Source organism: Gossypium hirsutum, chromosome D01 (assembly GCF_007990345.1).
Source record: "Gossypium hirsutum isolate 1008001.06 chromosome D01, Gossypium_hirsutum_v2.1, whole genome shotgun sequence".
NCBI classification, from domain to species: domain Eukaryota; kingdom Viridiplantae; phylum Streptophyta; class Magnoliopsida; order Malvales; family Malvaceae; genus Gossypium; species Gossypium hirsutum.
Window position 1 is genome coordinate 46,496,836 of NC_053437.1, and position 19,000 is coordinate 46,515,835.

The 19,000-nt window shown below is 34.9% G+C and overlaps 1 non-coding gene across 1 annotated transcript; it reads left to right on the forward strand.

Moving 5' to 3' along the window:
* The first annotated feature begins 4,150 nt into the window (after nt 1-4,150).
* LOC121214376 (small nucleolar RNA R71) lies at nt 4,151-4,257 on the forward strand. The gene has a single exon (XR_005909959.1). It is a non-coding gene; the product is annotated as a small nucleolar RNA R71 (small nucleolar RNA).
* Nucleotides 4,258-19,000: the final 14,743 nt, after the last annotated feature.

Here is a 19,000-nt window from a genome sequence, read left to right on the forward strand (position 1 = left end):
ATATATTTCTCGATTTACACACCCCCAAACTTAAATCATTGCTCGTCCCGAGTAATGTTTATGCACAGAAAGGTCTTGCTAAGGCAAAATTGCTAATTGTGTAAGCAGCATCAATCTTTGTCCCATAATCATGCATTAATAACTTCATGATTATCGATCTTCTTTATTAACAAGTAATGCGTACGCAAACATTCCTAAAGATTACACTAAGCTTCGAAATATGCCAACACGAATCATAGTTTGCATGTATGTCACAGCCATAGATAACATTCTTCATTCAACATAATTTCCTATCAATCAAGCAAACAATCACAAGGTTTATTTATGATCCTCATATGTTGAACTTAGGACTTCCTCTCACTAATGTAGGTGACATAATCATCAAATCAACAGATCTTTTATAAGGTTGACATGGGGCTGGGTTAAAGGTAGGGATTTTAAGAGATGGGACATTTCGATTTAAAAATCTTAACCTTTAACTTTGTCTTAGTTTTCTCGTAGTACAATACTTTTCTTTAAGTGAACCTTTGGAACACCCCCAAACTTATTTTGAACTCGAACTCATACATTTTTCCTTTGGATACTGAGCGAAATTTACTTCGTTTTTTTTCCTTAAGCATGAACACATACATCTTTATGAAAATTTCCTCACATGTTGATTCCCAAGACAACTTTAGTTAAGATAGGTGAAAAAATTTAGGATAGCTTTAAAAAGATAACAATTGGCTTATAATGTAGGCTCATAGCAAAAAAAATAGGCCTTTAAGCTTAAAATTACAGTTTCAAGGGTCTAATATCATAGGGTTGGCTTCAAAAAGGCTCAAACGATCCAAAGAAATAGTGCCTATATCATTTAAGATTTTTATGTCCCCTAGGATTTCACCTCAAGAAAGTTACTAAGTCAATTCTAAAGATATAAACCTTCATGCATGTTTAATCTCAAAAGAACTAAGTTTTCATGGCAAACACTACTAAGGCTCAAATCATACAAGCATTTCATTCTTCATGATAACATACTTTCACTTAGATAAAATCATCATTCATACTTGCATACAAACTATCTCAGTGACAAGAATATCTCTGAACATTCATTTATTAAAACATACTTATGAAAGAAATGATTAAAACATCTTGAAAATTTTAAAATTTTGAGCAATTTATTTGCCTTACCCCCCTTTAAAAAGAAGCAATGTCCTCATTGCAAGAACAGAGTAAGGTAGGGTTGTAAAGAAATAAAGGTGAGTCATTAAGACTGTATAAGTACCAAGTCTTCCCTAATAACCCAATCCTAGACAAGTTCCTTCCCATTACCACATCACTTAGTCTTATTCTTTCTAAAAAAGTGCTAAGTTTGTTCATGCTTGCTATGTTTTATTCTGCAGAAATTAAATCCTAATTACGAAAGAAATAAATCATCCCAATTAAGGACCAGATTCGTCTCTTCGCATCTCTTCAGTACGTTAACCAAATTACTCAAACAGATATCATAAGTGTTACCAAAAATAGAAAAATCATCTACGAAAACCTCAATAAAAGTTTCAACCATATCAGTAAATATTTCCATCATGCATCGTTGAAAAGTTGCAAGTGCATTGCATAAACCAAAAGGTATTCGCCTAAAAGCAAACATGTCGTATAGACAAGTAAAGGTTGTTTTATGTTGGTCCTCTAGGGCTACAACTATTTGGTTATATCCCGAATAGCGATCTAAAAAATAATAAAATTCATTACCTGCTAGTCGATCTAACATCTGGTCCATAAAAGCCAACGGAAAATGGTCCTTCCGAGTGGCTTTGTTCAACTTTCTATAATCAATACAGATTCTCCAACCGATAACAGTTCTCGTTGGAATTAACACATTACGTTCATTTTCAACAATCGTGATTCCACCTTTCTTCGGTACACACTGCACCTGACTTACCCATGAACTATCTGAAATAGGATTGAGCCTCCTTTGTCCATCAATTCAAGCTTTTTCATCTTCTTCTAAAATGATTTTAAGTATGCAAAAAGAAGGGCTTATACCTCGAATATCAGCTATGATCCAGCCAATTGATTTCTTAAATTTCTTTAGAACAGCAATTCGTTGCTCCTCTTCATCTTTTGTCAGTTCCGCTGAAATAATCACAGGCAAAGTAGAACAATCACCCAAATAAACGTATTTCAAATGGGAAGGAAGTACCTTTAGTTCGAGCTTAGGGGGTTCTTCAATTGACAACTTGGGTTGCAGAAATTCTTTGACTTCCAACTCCAACGATTCAAACCATGTGGATTGAATAAAATTTCCCGGATTGGCTTCCATCAAAGCCATGTTTTCTTCACCTTCTTCATCCTCCAAAAGGTCAAGATCTAAGGCTTTCTCCAATGGATCTTCTTCAAAATTGCTTTCTATAGAAACCAAGGTTTCTATCTCTTCCTTAACTGAACACTCCTCTGCCGGATTGGGAAATTTCATCGCTTTAAGAATGTTAAAGGTCACCTGGTCGTTTTGAACTCGTATGGTGAGTGCTTCTTTCTGCACATCAATTAACATTCTTCTCGTGGCTAATAAAGGTCTCCCAAGGATGATCGACACTTCCTTGTCTGCTTCAAAATCAAAGACAATAAAATCAGCAGGAAAAATAAATTTATCGACTCTCACCAAAACATCATCGATCTTTCCTTCGAGATATGCTAAACATCGATCTGCTAGCTGAAGTGTCACAGTTGTAGCTCTTACTTCACCTATTCCTAACATCTTGAATATAGACTTAGGCATCAAGTTGATACTCGCTCCTAAGTCACAAAAAGTTTTACCACAGTAGGAGTCACCAATGTTACAAGGTATAGTAAAGCTTCCTGGGTCTTTCAATTTCGGTGGCAGTTTGTTCTATAAGAATGCGCTACACTCCTTTATCAAGGCAACAGTCTCATACTCACTCAGTCGTTTCTTCTTGGACAATATATCCTTCATAAACTTCACATAATTTGGCATTTGTTCTAAAGCCTCCACCAACAGAATATTGATGTGTAACTGCTTCAAAACATCCAAAAACTTCTTGAATTGCACCTCCTGTTTCTGATTGTTTTGCTACAATCTTTGTGGATATAGAGGTGACGGAACTTTCGGTTGAAACGGACAATGTTTCTGCGTAGGTAAATCTGTATCCAAAGAAGATGTTAAAATATCTAGATTCACTAAGTCAGGGTTTACCTTGTCAGAATTTACAGTTTTTGATTCCTTTAATGTAGGAACTTCAACAGCTAGTTGATTCTTCTAACTAAGCTTATCTTTGACATCAATCAATCGGGGTTCTAAAATTTTACCACTTCGCAATGCCACTACATTCATATGTTCTTTACCCAAATTTTTTGGATTCTCAGTATCGCTCGATAAGGTTCCTTGCGGTCTATTACGTAGCTCCGTAGCTAACTGACCTATTTGGTTCTCCAATTTTTTCAGTGTTGTTGCTTGGGTTTGAATCAAAGTGCCATTCTTTGCCATGTACGCTTTCAATAAGTTCTCCAAACTGTTTTATGCCTCAACTTGAGGTGGTTTTAGAGCTTGCTGATTAAACCCTTGAGATTGGTTGGGTCTTTGTTGATTAAACCCTTGAGGTGGTTTTAGAGCTTGCTGATTAAACCCTTGAGATTGGTTGGGTCTTTGCCAAGTCCATTTCCTAGGTTGCTCCAAGAAAAGTTAGGATGATTACGCCGTGAAGGATTGTAGAAATTGGACTGAGGTCCTTTTCCACTCTTATTTTGATATTGGTTCTCCACATAGTACACTGACTTGGAATTTGATGGAGAATTCTCAAAAGAATGACCTTCCCTATAGTACACAAAGGAAACTACTTCAAATGGACTTGGTGGCTGAGCTGCAAAATTATTAGTACTATTAGCGGTTAACTGTTTTATCATAAAGCAAATAGACGATACCTGAGCTGATAACGAAGTGAGGGCGTTAACTTCATGAACTCTGGCTACACGTCTTCCTGAAGCTGTTCGATTTGTTTTCCATTGATAGTTATTACTCGCGATCCTCTCGATGATCTCATAAGCCTCATTATAAGACTTAGACAAAACTGCACCATTCGCGGAAGCCTATACCATCAATCTTGTATTTGCATTGAGACCATTATAGAATGTCTCCAACTAGATACAATGAGGAATCCCATGATGAGGACACTTATGAAGTAACTCCTTGAATTACTCCCAAGCCTCACACAAAGACTCGTCATCCAATTGATGGAAAGTCGAGATCTCATTCCTTAACTTAGCATTTTTGCTAGGTGGGAAATACTTAACCAAAAATCTCACCGCTAATCCTTGCCATGTAGATGTGGAACTTGGTGGCAATGAATTGAGCCATGCTCATGCTCGATCTCGTAACGAGTATGGAAACAACTTCAACATCAATCTGTCTTCAGTCACACCAGCTATCTTTAATGAATCACTCACCTCCATAAACAATTGAATGTGGAGATGTGGATCTTCCATGGGCATACCACTAAATCGGCCCACCGTTTCTAGAATTTAAAACATCACTACTTTCAATTCAAACTGGGTTGCCTCAATATCTGGCCTTCTAATTCCTGGGTTTAACTCACTGGAAAGTGGCACAGCATATTGTCTACTGCATCGATCCCTAGCATCAGCAATGAGGATTGGACTTTGTACATGATCAGCTTCATTATCTTGGTCTTGATTCTGATTCCCAAGGTCTATCTCAACTAGTTTTCGAGCTGTTCGTTCATTCTTCTCTGTCTGAACGTTCACTCAATTTCAGGGTCCACAGGGAGTAAATCGATAATTCGATCTATGCTCATAAACGCCTGAAAATAAAATCACAAAAATTAAAAAGGATAAGTTAGTAATGTTAGAAATAAATCCATTTGAAAATAAATAATTTCACGAAAAAAATGAATATGGCAACAGTTGAAAATCCCCGGCAACGGTGCCAAAAACTTGTAACACTTAGGTTTGTGCAAGTGTACACAGTTGTTATGAAGTAATAAGTAAGTATCGAGCTATCGTCTCCACAGGGATTGTATTTGTGCTAAATCACTTAATTTGTAAAATTATATTAACAATTTGGTAAATAAAAACACAATATAGTTGAGAAGTGGTGATTAAAATATATTAAACTAAATGCAATGATCCCTAATGCCAATTATCATAAGTATGCAAACTATATGATTGAAATAGATGGTAGTAAAATTAAACACAATTTGCAAAAATTATAACATAAATAAACTAGGACAATTACTTTAATTAAACTCAATTTATTATCAACATGCTTAATAACATTCGGAAAAACATTCCATGGCAACTCGATCTTTCATGAGTTTGGAAACCACATTAGGTCCTTTCGGAATCCTTTACTTAGTAAATACACATTTTACTAATCCTTATTTACTAAGGGCTTCTTAGCATTCATGTGAGGTAACAGGGACGTGTTAGGTTTGAAACAATTTAATCACACAAATCTAAAAACTATATAGATAGCAGAGCTTGGTTAGAGTTGTTATGCAACCTACAATTTAATCGTGTTAGGATCTAAATTGAAGATGCACATTTCAATTATACGTCCATTAGCCGTCGTCTGGTTAAGAAAGCTCAGCTAATTCAATTGCATTTCAATCACGTATGAACGAAATACAGACTTGATTTTAATTGAAAACATGATCGATTGAGGCACAAACATTGTAAGAATGAATCAAATAAATATTATTTGATCAAAACAATCATCCTAGCTTAAAAAAATTAAGCTAGCATTGTTGTAAACAAGAACAAAGAACACATAGCAAACATCTTTATATTAAGTTAAAGAAAAGAAAGATTAAACCCAAACCAGAGTGGTTGTCACCCAAGACTCTGACTGACAAGACTCATTCGTTCCTTTGCTTTACTCCTTTACTGATTGTCCTCCAAGGTGGACGACCAAGGGTTCTTTAAGAGGCTTAAATTGCTAAAATCTATATGAAGACATGATGCTAGAAGTGGGAATGGAAAAGAGTAAGAGAAAACGAGAGAATGATGCTTGATGGATGCTTGAGGGATGATGAATGAAGGAATGAGAGGGTCTTATTTATAGGTGAGGAAAGAGATAGTTTGTTAAAAATAGGATTTTCCATCTTTTGAAGCATCTTCCATGGGTGGTCGGCCATAATTTTAGTAAGTTTAGCTGATTTTTCCTTGATTTTTAGTCAATTTGAGTGCCACAACAACTCGGGACTAAGACTCGGTCAAGTGCAAATCTTCAGGTAAATTTCTAACTTCTTCAACTCTTCAAAGACCTTGTGCAATTAAACTAAAAAGTGGTTTATGGACAGCCATGTGCAGCCGAAATTTGGGTTGACTTGGTCTCCAATTTGCATGATTTTGTAATCCAGCAAAGCTATTAGAACTATCCAAAATAAATCGACAAGTTAGAGGACCAAAGAATTAAATTTATCCAATTTAATTAATTAATTAAAACCCAAATTATTAATGAAATATTTTAAAATGAATTATTAAATTTAATTTTATATTTTTTTATTTAATTCAATCATGCATGGCCCACTTTATGTCTTAAAAAATATAATATATTCAAATTAATAAAAAAATAAGCCATTTATTGCATGAAAACTATATAATAAAGCATAAAATCACATTTTAATAATTTCTATGTCCTAGTTTCATATTTTCACATATTTCATTAATTTATTAAATATTTACTTAGTTTTAACAACGAATTTAAGTAAAAAGGTGATAAATTACATAAGAAAAATCTTATATATTTTTCCGTTTACAAATATATACAACTTATCTAACTCTTCAAGTGAATAATTCGTTCTGACTAAAACAATTGAGTCGATCTTATCAATCGAATAAAAACATTTTAGAATAATTCTTTCTTCTTGTTGTCAAGGTAATACAGATATACAGTCTATCGTAATTCCCTCAGAATATCGACCAAAGATCACCATAAACTGCATTAACTCATACAAAATATGACATCCAGTTTTGATTCATTGACATAATTTGAGATTACCAAAGTAATGAGAACCAATACGCAAGATTAAGCTCAATCTTTCACGTTTATACTTTTGTTGTTACCTATCCCCTTCATGAAAGCTAGAAATGGAATATATAAAGCAACTATTTCAATTATTAACATCGAAGCTTTGAACCATACTTGAACTACAACCATCAGATGAATTAAAACCACAATGCTATAATAAGTCTAACGTTACAATCGTATAGATAGAACAATACTTTTAACATCAATAGTGCACTCCGAAAAAAAAAGAGAAAAACCGAATGTAGTTCCAGTAACAACCAGTGTAGCAACGTAACCTCTATAAATCTGAGACCTATATCACCATGCTCCTATGATCCAACTAGGAATTATAACCGTAATAGATGTAATTACCTCCGGCCAATGAATATCCTTTTACAGATGAACCATGTTTAATAGAATAGACAATAAGAATGATAAGAAAGTTGAGATAATGAAGTCTAAGATGTAAAGCATTACTAAATTTCCAAGAATACAACCCACATTCAATGATAAAGAGATCGATGATACCCTAAAGAAAATCCAACAGAAGAATATCGCTTATATGCATTGGAACCAGTTGTGACAGAGACAACATAAATTGCATATATATAAAGTAGAGAAATACCTAGTAAAAGTAGAAAAATAGCATCATATGAGTCTTATCATCGAATCTTCTATTGAACAAAATAGAGCAATGCCGATCATTAATCAACCAGACTAACCATGCCTCCGTTTAACGTTATGGCTAGCCAGCATTCCCATATGATAAGAATCATATTTGAAGATAAACAATTGTATCTGTCTCTGAGGATAAAAGGACATATAGAATACCTAGAGCAGATCGTTGTAATATAATTAGCCATAACAGCTACATTCAGATATATTTGTAGTTCAAATACTATCCCCCCGACTACTAAAGTCATCAATGATCTCACATGATCTCGTTCCACTAAAGAAATCAATTCAAAAGAAATCTCGGTTAACCCGTTCTTTAGTTACCATCCCTGATAAAGTCGATTACCAGTGAATATCTTCTTCTTTACTTGCTAACCAATTCTCAGCTCTGACCACATTATTACCCATTCAATCACTGAACTCTTCAACTTCTCGCTTATACTGTAATGTAAATTTTTAAGAACGACGGGGTGGAGATCGTAATGCCACAAAATTAACTCTCACGAATACACATAACATAATATTCATCATTAACATAAACACAATTAATCTCTACTCTAACCTTTATAGATTTTGCTCATCATTAGCAACCTTTTATTCAGAGACTTGAATATTGCTTTCAACATCATCGGAAATAGCTCGATTGGAAGGAGTCTTCATCTATATTAAACATAATTCATTTTGAGTATGGATTTATCACACTACCACAAGTTATATAATGGAATGTGTCGAAACACTTTTTTTTTAAATCGACTTTATTTTGAAAACGAAAATGGAAGTCGCCACCAATCTTTTTTATGAGGTGTGATCGGATCACCTCGTAATTTGATCGTTTTAATAAAATGTTTGATTTACTAAAACAATGATTCTTTTTGTCTACAAAATTCAAGAAATTGGTTTGGGAGTCGGTTACACACGAGGAAGGATTAGCACCCTCGTCACACCCAAAATTGGTACCTAGTTGATTACTTGATTTCTTAGTGTCGAGAATTGAAAATTTGAAGGGAGTTTAAAAAACGATCCTTTTTGTATTGAGGTATTACTAAATCAATTTTCGCGAAAAGGGCTTATTTCAAGTTAATCGAGAAGGAAGGATCATACCCCGTAAGTTAGGACACAATGCCTTAAATCCTCAAAATCAAGAATAAACGTCATTTAATCGTTACTTGAATCTCGTTCTTATATTTTTGAAATGGATATTCGACTATTTCGGTTTTAGAAAGAAGCCATATTCCGTAAGTTAGGAACACGACTCATCTAATTCCAAAAATAATGAACATTTGTCTCAATTTAAATTTTTTCTTTTTTATGTATCGTGCGAAGAAACGAACGTAACACTTAAAACGACATGCATTTACTTTATTCAGGCATAATATACAAATAGATAAATGCTCAAACTTAATGTATGATATTGTGATAACGAAATAATTTAAAATGACTATATAAGTAGAATGATAAATAATAAGTAAATAAAGGAATATAATAATAATAATAATAATAACCATTATAATAACATTAATATTAATAATAATATCATGGTAATAATAAATAAATGATGTAATTTAAGATAAATAAAAAAAATGACATATGCATGACTTAAAAGATAAATAAACATAACATGAAAATATAAAAAATAATAAAATAAAGAGAATAAAAATGATAGCAAAATAAAAAAATATAATAACGATAATAAATATAAAAAAATGCACAAATAAAGCAGTATAAACAATCTAATTTTTAATTATATTATAAAAGAAGTAATACATAAATATAAATAGATAAAAATAAAATAATAAAAAATAAAACAAATAAGTAAATACTCGATGAAAAGAAAATAAAAAATAAAAAAACCAATTTTAAATAAAAATGAAGGCATAATAAATAAGCAAATAAAAGAATAAAAGAATTGAAATAAATAAATGATAATCATAACTTAAATTAAATTAAAAGGATAAATCAGGATAAAATAAATAAATAAAAGAGTAAAATGAAAAGCACGAAAACAAATAAGGACCAAATGAGCAATTATCAAAATCCTCAGGACACTCATCCCTTCTCCAGGAGATCAACGAATTGAGGACGTAATTGAAAGCAGGCTAAAATTGAATGGAAAATTTTCTTAAAAAAAAAGAAATAATGAAATGGGGACTAAATTAAAACAACTCAAAAGGCAAAAGGACTAAAGGTGAAAATATCCCTTCTTAAGGAAAAACACGTAGATCCTAGAAATGGATCGGGTCGGGCCACGGGTCGCGTCAAAATGAAGTCGTTTTGACGTCTGGAAATCAGCCCAAAACGATGTCATTTTACACCACCTATTTAAGCCAACAATCATTAAAAAAATCATTTCAAACCTTAGTAAAGAAAAACTTAAAAAATTAACTTTTATTTTCTCTGAAATAATACTCAGGCCGACCCCCAAGTCCAGTGATCCATCCATGTGGCCATCGGTCGTCGGCAATAGCTCCACCATTCCAAGTGGTCGAAAATCCCAAAAAACCTTTTTTAACCCCTCTTTTCGAATAAAACGTAGATCTAGTGTTAAAACACGCAACAGTGTCACCGTTTGACCAAAACCCCGGAGGGACCGTTTGGTTTCTCACTTTTTTATGCGGTTTCAAGTGAATCCCTAAGGATTTGGCCACCTTCTATGCCGGCGAGGGTCACTGACTACAGCGACAAATGGTAGAACACCAGGTGCGTTCTTCTTTTTTATTCTAGTATTTCTTATTTTTGCTTTGAAAATAAAAATCAGAGAAAAAAATAAAAAGGCTACCTTGAATTTTTATTTTTCTATTCGATTTCTTCTTTTTCAGAAAAAAAAGTTCCCCCTTACAATATGTTCTTTTTAGGCTTTTATGGTCGATTTTACATATATTTTTTTTATTTTTTCTACTGTTTTGTACTGCTACTGCGTGTTGTTGCTATTTCTATCTTTTTCTTGTAGGCGATAGTGGCAGAGGAGTGGTTGATGGTGGCAGAGGCTAGGAGCGGCGGCTAGGTATTAGGGTTTCTTTCTAAGAAAAAAGTTTAGGTCGTTGGGCCGATAATTTGGTCTTAGGGTTTTTTAATTTGCGCTATTTAGGCTGGTATTGCAACTGGATTGGACTTTTAATTTTTTTATTTTTTTTTCTATTTGGTTTTTGTCTGGGCCTGGGCAAAAATGTCCTATTACAGCTGCCCCTCCTTGCTTATTATCATGTAACGGGAATGGAGCAAAGACATCAAAAAGGGCCAATTTTGCCTGGTCTTGCCGAATCTCGACTTCTTTAGTGCTACTCTTCTTCAAGTAGCCTCATTCCAACCCATTGCATCTTCAGGGGTATAGGAATTGTAATTTTAATCTACTCCACCGCAACTTCAGGGAGATATTCATATCTTCAACCTATTCCGCTGCAACTTCAATGAGATAAGATTTGTATCTTGTAACTTTAGTCAATCTCACTGCAACTTCAAGGAGATAAGACTTGTTATGGTAGATTTAATCCGACCTACTGCAATAAGACTTGCTATGGTAGATTTAATCCGACCTACTGCAACCCCAGAGAAATAGGACTTGTCGCTTCAATCTACTCCACTACAACTTCAGGGAGATAAGATTTGTAACTTGTACTTTTAATTTGTTCCACTGCAACTTTAGAGAAATAAGATTTTCTATCTTCAATCTACTCCACTACAACTTCAGAGAGATGAGATTTGTAGCTTTAAACTGCTCCACAGCAACTTCAGGGAGATAAGGTTTGCTTTAATCTGCTCCACTGCACCTTCAGAGAAATAAGATTCGCTATCTTCAATTTTGTGACACCCCTAATTTGACCCTAGTCGGGAAGTGGTTTCGGGACCACAAAACCGAGTCATACTAATAATTAGCCATCATATTTGATGCTTATTATATGTATATATGCATGTGTGAAAACTTCATGTTTGAATTTTGTTAATTGTAAGTGAATTTTAATAGGACTTATGTGAGAAAATTTAGAAATGTGCTAGGCAAATGTGAAGTGGCCTATTAATGCATGTTATGAAAATGATGGGTTTGCATGTCAAATTACCCAAAATTTGAGCTAGTGGCCGGCCATGCTATGGGTGGAAACATGTTGGGAACATGTTGGCTTAGTGTGTTATGTTAGAAAGAATAAATAAAGGGTTAGTAATTAAGTAATGAAAAGGGAGGGGTGATGAAAACAAAGTTGTCTCATCCATCCCCCCCTCCATTTGCCGTAACTAGACAAAGAAAAGAAAAAAAAAAGAAAGGGTGTTCATCCTTTAACACCTTGGCCGAAAATTTGAAGGAGGAAGGAAGAAGAAAGGTTGAAGAGATTCGGCCATGCATGTAACTAGGCTAAGGTATGTTTGATGATGTTCCATGAGATGCATGCATGTTTTAGTTGTTAGTTTGAGTTCTACCTAGCCCATGGTCTAAATCTTGCTATGTGATGGAGATGATATTCGGCCATGGGTGTTGTCTTTCTTGGTTGGTGTTTTGATGTTGTGGTGATGAGGCATGAAGATGATTGAGCTTGAGTGTTTAATAAAAAGGTTTGGATGTGAGAGTGTGTGAGGAGTAGAAATGAGGGGTCTTAGCAACTTCATGAAGGTTCGGCCATGGTGCTTCAATATTGCACTTGTGTTTAACCCTAGGATTAATTAGTTATATGGTTAGTATGGGTATGGGTGACCGAATATGAGAGCATGAATAGATGGAGAGTTTGGTGAATCGATATGTGGTAAATGTTAAGTGTTAAATGAAATGGAAATGATAGATTAATGTTGCACATTCGGCTATAGTTAGGCATGTTGATGATCTTATCTTGACTTAGATAATTAGGCATAAAAGGGTGGTAATGAGGTTGAGGTTGTTGAATGGTTAGTTGGGTAACAAATGAAGCATTCGGCCATCACTTGGGAGCTTATGTGATGTTGAGTTTAAAATTAGCAAAGGTGATTACCGAATGTCCAAGTATGCATATGCATGTGTGATTAGATTATTGATAGTATGGTAATTGCATGAGGTTATTAGCCGAATAGCTAAGAACATAAAGTAGCAAGATGAAAATTTTACCATGTCGTTTCGTATGTCATAAAATCATTAAAATGTGGATACCAATATATGTAGCAAAGCGGTTAAATGAGTTAATTTATTTGTTTAAGCTCAAGACTCTAAAGGAGAAGCGTCCAACAAGGGAAAATCGAAGGTCATCGAATAGTCGCCGAAATTGTTCGACCACATCCGAGGTAAGTTTTAAGCGATTAAACGTTGAGTAAATTCAATTATAATAGGACATGATGAGTTGATTTAATAAGATATGATGTGGCCATGATATGTTCTAAGCTCAAATGGTAAGTTCTTAAGTGTTTGAGCTTGGGAATTCAAGGGTAATTTGAAATAGTCTGCTTAGGACAGCAGCAGTAACATGACTTTAGAAAATCACCATAAATTTATGGATTTGAATTAGAGGCTGAATGAGACATGAAATTAAAGCTTAATGAGTCTAGTTTCAAATGAAATCAAATACAACACATTTTGAATTCTGTAAAATGAGAAATTTGATTCTTAGTGAAGAGTGGTCAGATTAGTCAAACAGTGAAATAGGGGAAACTTTAAGAAAAATCTGGTATTGATTGGCCAAACCTAAAATTCTGGAAATTTTATGGATGGAAGATATACGAGTCTATATTCAGGAAAAATTAACGGAAAGTGATTTGGAGTTTTGTAGCTCCAGTTATAAATAATTTAGTGACTATTGCTCAGGAAAAACAGCTTGTGCTGAATTTGAGATTATGTCGTGAACCTTGATAAACTTGTTTTAGTTGCTCATAAGCTATTGATTAAACTCATACTTGAATTCTAAATCGTGATATTGTAAGTTATGAGTATTCGAATATGAAATGATAGTAAGGCCTAATGGCCGATGTGATGAATGTGAAAGTGTATATATGTGATAAGGCCTAATGGCCGATGTGATGAATGTGAAAGTGTATATGTGTGATAAGGCCAAATGGCCGATGTGATGAATGTGAAAGTGTATATGTGTGATAAGGCCTAATAGCCGATGTGATGAATGTGAAAGTGTATATATGTAATAAGGCCTAATAGCCGATGTGATGAATGTGAAAGTGCATATATGTGATAAGGCCTAATAGCCGATGTGATGAATGTGAAAGTGTATATATGTAATAAGGCCTAATGGCCGATGTGATTAATGTGAAAGTGTATATATGTGATAAGGCCTAATGGTCGATGTGTGAATGTGAAAGTGTATATATGAGACAGGGCCGAGTGGCCAACGTGATGGATGTGAAAGTGCATAAATGTGATAAGTCCCGAAGGGCATTTGTGTCAGTACTATATCCGGGTTAAAACCCCGCAGGCTTTATGCGAGAATATTATCACTGATTAATGTCCTTAAGCTTCGTGCTTGTACTATATCCGAGCTCTAAAGACCCGATGACTACGTGTGGGGATTTTGTCCGGGTAAGACCCGATAACTTCGTGTGGAGATTATGTCCGGGTAAGACTTCGTAATAAGAATTGTTTATAAATATATTCAATGCGAAAGGTTAAACAGGTATGTACTCCAAGTTTATATGTGAGCTTGATTTGCACTAAATCATAAGGTAGTTATGTGATGCATACGAGAGCAATCTATGAGACTATTCCTATGATTATGTGACATCGGATCAGTGTGAGAGGTGATGTGAAATCATACGATATATCTATGTCACATGAGCTCACTTTTATGTGAAAGTTTATCTGCTTATTGTATATGATGAGATGTGCATATTCGGTAAAGGGATGGTATGCCCGAAGGAAGAGTGAAATAAAAATACGAACAACTATGTTATAATTTGATTGTTATCTGTTGACACTGCTTAAAACTTACTAAGCATTGTAATGCTTACTCCGTTTACTCTGTTTCCTCTGTTTTATAGATCTCATTGCGAAGCTACAGGCTCGGGGATCGTCAGCAACTAGTCACACTATCACTATCCACTGTTTGGTACTGCTATGTTTCGGATTGTCTTATGGCATGTATAAAATAGACTAGTGGCGGAAGAATATTTTGGTTAATGTATATAGCCATGCGAAAATGGCTTATATATGTTTGAGCATAATGTTATAATCATTTGGTATGGAATGGTTAATCACTATCATAATTTGTGCTATTTATGCTAAAAGGGCTAGTTGAATCATGGAAACTATGAAATAGGTAAAGTCTACCTTAAAGGCAGATGCTGGCAGCAGCAGTGATGTAGATTTAGGAAAATCACTAAAAATAGTAGGATTGGAATTAAATAACAACTAAATTATGTAAACGAACCTTGATGAATCTATTTTCATAGGAAAGTAACGAAATGATCATATGGACAATATGTTAAGAGATATTCAGGTTCTCGTGAGACAGGGCCAGAACGGTTTCTGGATTCCCTTTTCCGACTTTGGAAATTCATTATAAATTAACCAGAGATAATTAGGAGTCATGCCATATATGTATAGATTCCTCTCTGAGTCTAGTTTCTATAGAAATAAACGGAATCAGTATTGAAGCTCTGTGCAGGGAGATATCCAAGTCGTAATGCGCAAAGGTCAGTGTAGTCGATCCCTGTAACATGGGAGAATTTGACTAATAAACTGTACTAATTGGCCCAACCAAAAATTCTAGAAAAAAAATATGTAGATGGGCATATGAGTCTGGTTTCAGGGAAAATTTACGGAACTGGATTTCGAGTTTCAGAACTCAAGATATGATTTTTAAAGCGACTAGTACGCAGACTGGCAGCTTGGCTGGGAAATTTTTTTTTAGTGGTTTGAAGTCTGTTAACACCTCGTGTTCGACTCCGGCGACGGCCTCGGGTTCGGGGTGTTACATTTGATTGGTATCAGAGCTACGATTTAGTCGGTTCTAGGACTAACGTAGCACGCGTGAGTCTATTTATACATGCCATAAAGTGATAAAATGATAGTGTGATGATTTTTGGCTATTAAAATGTGTTTGCTGTATTGTAATGAATCTTGATCCCGATCGAGCTGTAGCAAGCTTCTGACTATGAGAATTTGCGATATAACTTCACTTAGATATGCCTAAATTATTAAGTTGATCAGGTACGTATCATGTACTCGTATTTGAATTTCGATTTGGATTGAATTATAAGGGTATAAGTGATGCAATTTTGAAGGAGTGTTATGACTATAAATGTGATTTTTGTATGTGGCCATGGAACTGGAAGTTGAATGGTCGATAAGCATGTTGTGTTTGTATTCAAGTAATGTAAATGATATACTAATGTGTATTGCTATATGTGTATATGTATGTAGAGACGAAATTGTTGAATGTAAAAGGGCAGTGAAGCGTATAGAGTGGTTGGTTTTCAGCACTAAGTGTGCGGGCAATAAGTGTTCACGGTTGTGAGATTGGCACTAAGTGTGCGGGCAATAAGTGTTCACGGTTGTGAGATTGGCACTAAGTGTGCGGGCAATAAGTGTTTACGGTTGTGAGATTGGCACTAAGTGTGTGGGCTTGAAATGCATGGCACTAAGTGTGCGAGTTTAAAGTACATGGCACTAAGTGTGCGTGGTTGATTATTAAGCACTATGTGTGCGAACCCACTATATATATATTTTTCTATCAATTATTTATATTAAGGGTGCGACCTTACCGAGTCGATTTCGGACAGCGGAAAGGGGTAAGTTCTTGAGTAATAGAGCTTAAATTATGATTTGATTAGATCATGTTTTAAGCAAATCAAAATCATGCTCTTTGTGTGTGGCTATTGAGCCGAAATTGCAAAAATGATAAGTGTCTTGTGTTTGAGTTTTGCTAATGAAAATGAAATACGAATGTGTCATGAATTATTGTTAAATGTGCATGGTTATTCGAATGATGTCCGGGCTAAGTCCCGAAGGCTTTGTGCTAAGTGACCATATCCGGACTAAGATCTGAAGGCATTGGTGCGAGTTACTAAATCCGGGCTAAGTTTCGAAGAGCATTCGTGCTAGTGATATATCTGTGCTAAATCCCGAAGAGCAATCATGCTGGTGACGTGTATTCGGGCCTTCGTGCCTAGTAGGCTTCGTGCCGGTAATTAGAGCAAAGTTTAAGTATTCATTACTATACGAATTCAAATTTAAATGAGATGATATGTTTAAAAGTGTACATACATGATGTTTATAGACTTGGTTAAGTCATATCAATGTGTATTAACGAATGAATAAGAGCCCTATGTATGTGAATAATTAGAGGCACTGTGTGTGTGCGAATTCCTTTAACCGAGCACTATGAGTGCGAGATCGGTCAGTGGGCACTAAGTGTGTGAAGTGGAATTCATGTAAGACCTCGTTTGGGACGAAGGCATTGATTTGAGATAGTGTGTAAGACCATGTCTGGGACATGGCATCGGCTCGATATGTGAGAATATGTAGGACCATATCTAGGATATGGCATTGTAAGAGCTATATGTGCTATTGCTGAATGGACACTATTTTGTTGATCTTGTTCAAGAAATTATTTTGATTAAGTTTCGACATTCGAAAGTTTGAAAGAATTTTTGATGAATGTTGATAATTTTGGATATACGAGTTATGCGCTAGAATAAATCTCATGCCAGAGTATTATATTAGGCTTTATGCCTATTCGACTGTATACGGGTAACGTTAACTATGATTGAATGTGCTAAATGAACTAAATGTTCAGGTACGTGGAAGTTGACTTTTCTTTTGGAAATGAGTTAAGTTGAATATTAAGATGTGATAAAGTTATAAAGGATATTTATTGGGATATTTGAGTATATGTGTACTTTCGGTTAGGTTACAGCTTATTTATGAATGAAAACATGGGTTACAAATATGTGGGTTGATGATGTGAATTATACATGTTAATATGTGCTTAATATGTGTTTGAAATGCATTTGTGAATTAAATTAAGTGATTATTGCTTATGAAATCAAGAAAATGAGATATATGTGCATACTTGTAGAAATGTTTATGTATTTGTTTTAAGATAAGAAAATGATTTTACAGATCGATGCGAAATCAATAATGAATTACAATTGCCATCGATGAGCTAATGTTTATATGAATATAATTCAATAAGAGGACGTTATCCTAAACTATGCACCGGTAGAAATTTTCGGGGACGAAAATCCCTAAAGGGGGGAAGAGTTGTGACACCCCTAATTTGACCCTAGTCGGGAAGTGGTTTCGGGACCACAAAACCGAGTCATACTAATAATTAGCCATCATATTTGATGCTTATTATATGTATATATGCATGTGTGAAAACTTCATGTTTGAATTTTGTTAATTGTAAGTGAATTTTAATAGGACTTATGTGAGAAAATTTAGAAATGTGCTAGGCAAATGTGAAGTGGCCTATTAATGCATGTTATGAAAATTATGGGTTTGCATGTCAAATTACCCAAAATTTGAGCTAGTGGCGGGCCATGCTATGGGTGGAAACATGTTGGGAACATGTTGGCTTAGTGTGTTATGTTAGAAAGAATAAATAAAGGGTTAGTAATTAAGTAATGAAAAGGGAGGGGTGATGAAAACAAATTTGTCTCATCCATCCCCCCCTCCATTTGCCGTAACTAGACAAAGAAAAGAAAAAAAAAAGAAAGGGGGTTCATCCTTTAACACCTTGGCCGAAAATTTGAAGGAGGAAGGAAGAAGAAAGGTTGAAGAGATTCGGCCATGCATGTAACTAGGCTAAGGTATGTTTGATGATGTTCCATGAGATGCATGCATGTTTTAGTTGTTAGTTTGAGTTCTACCTAGCCCATGGTCTAAATCTTGCTATGTGATGGAGATGATATTCGGCCATGGGTGTTGTCTTTTTTGGTTGGTGTTTTGATGTTGTGGTGATGAGGCATGAAGATGATTGAGCTTGAGTGTTTAATAAAAAGGTTTGGATGTGAGAGTGTGTGAGGAGTAGAAATGAGGGGTCTTAGCAACTTCATGAAGGTTCGGCCATGGTGCTTCAATATTGCACTTGTGTTTAACCCTAGGATTAATTAGTTATATGGTTAGTATGGGTATGGGTGACCGAATATGAGAGCATGAATAGATGGAGAGTTTGGTGAATCGATATGTGGTAAATGTTAAGTGTTAAATGAAATGGAAATGATAGATTAATGTTGCACATTCGGCTATAGTTAGGCAAGTTGATGATCTTATCTTGACTTAGATAATTAGGCATAAAAGGGTGGTAATGAGGTTGAGGTTGTTGAATGGTTAGTTGGGTAACAAATGAAGCATTCGGCCATCACTTGGGAGCTTATGTGATGTTGAGTTTAAAATTAGCA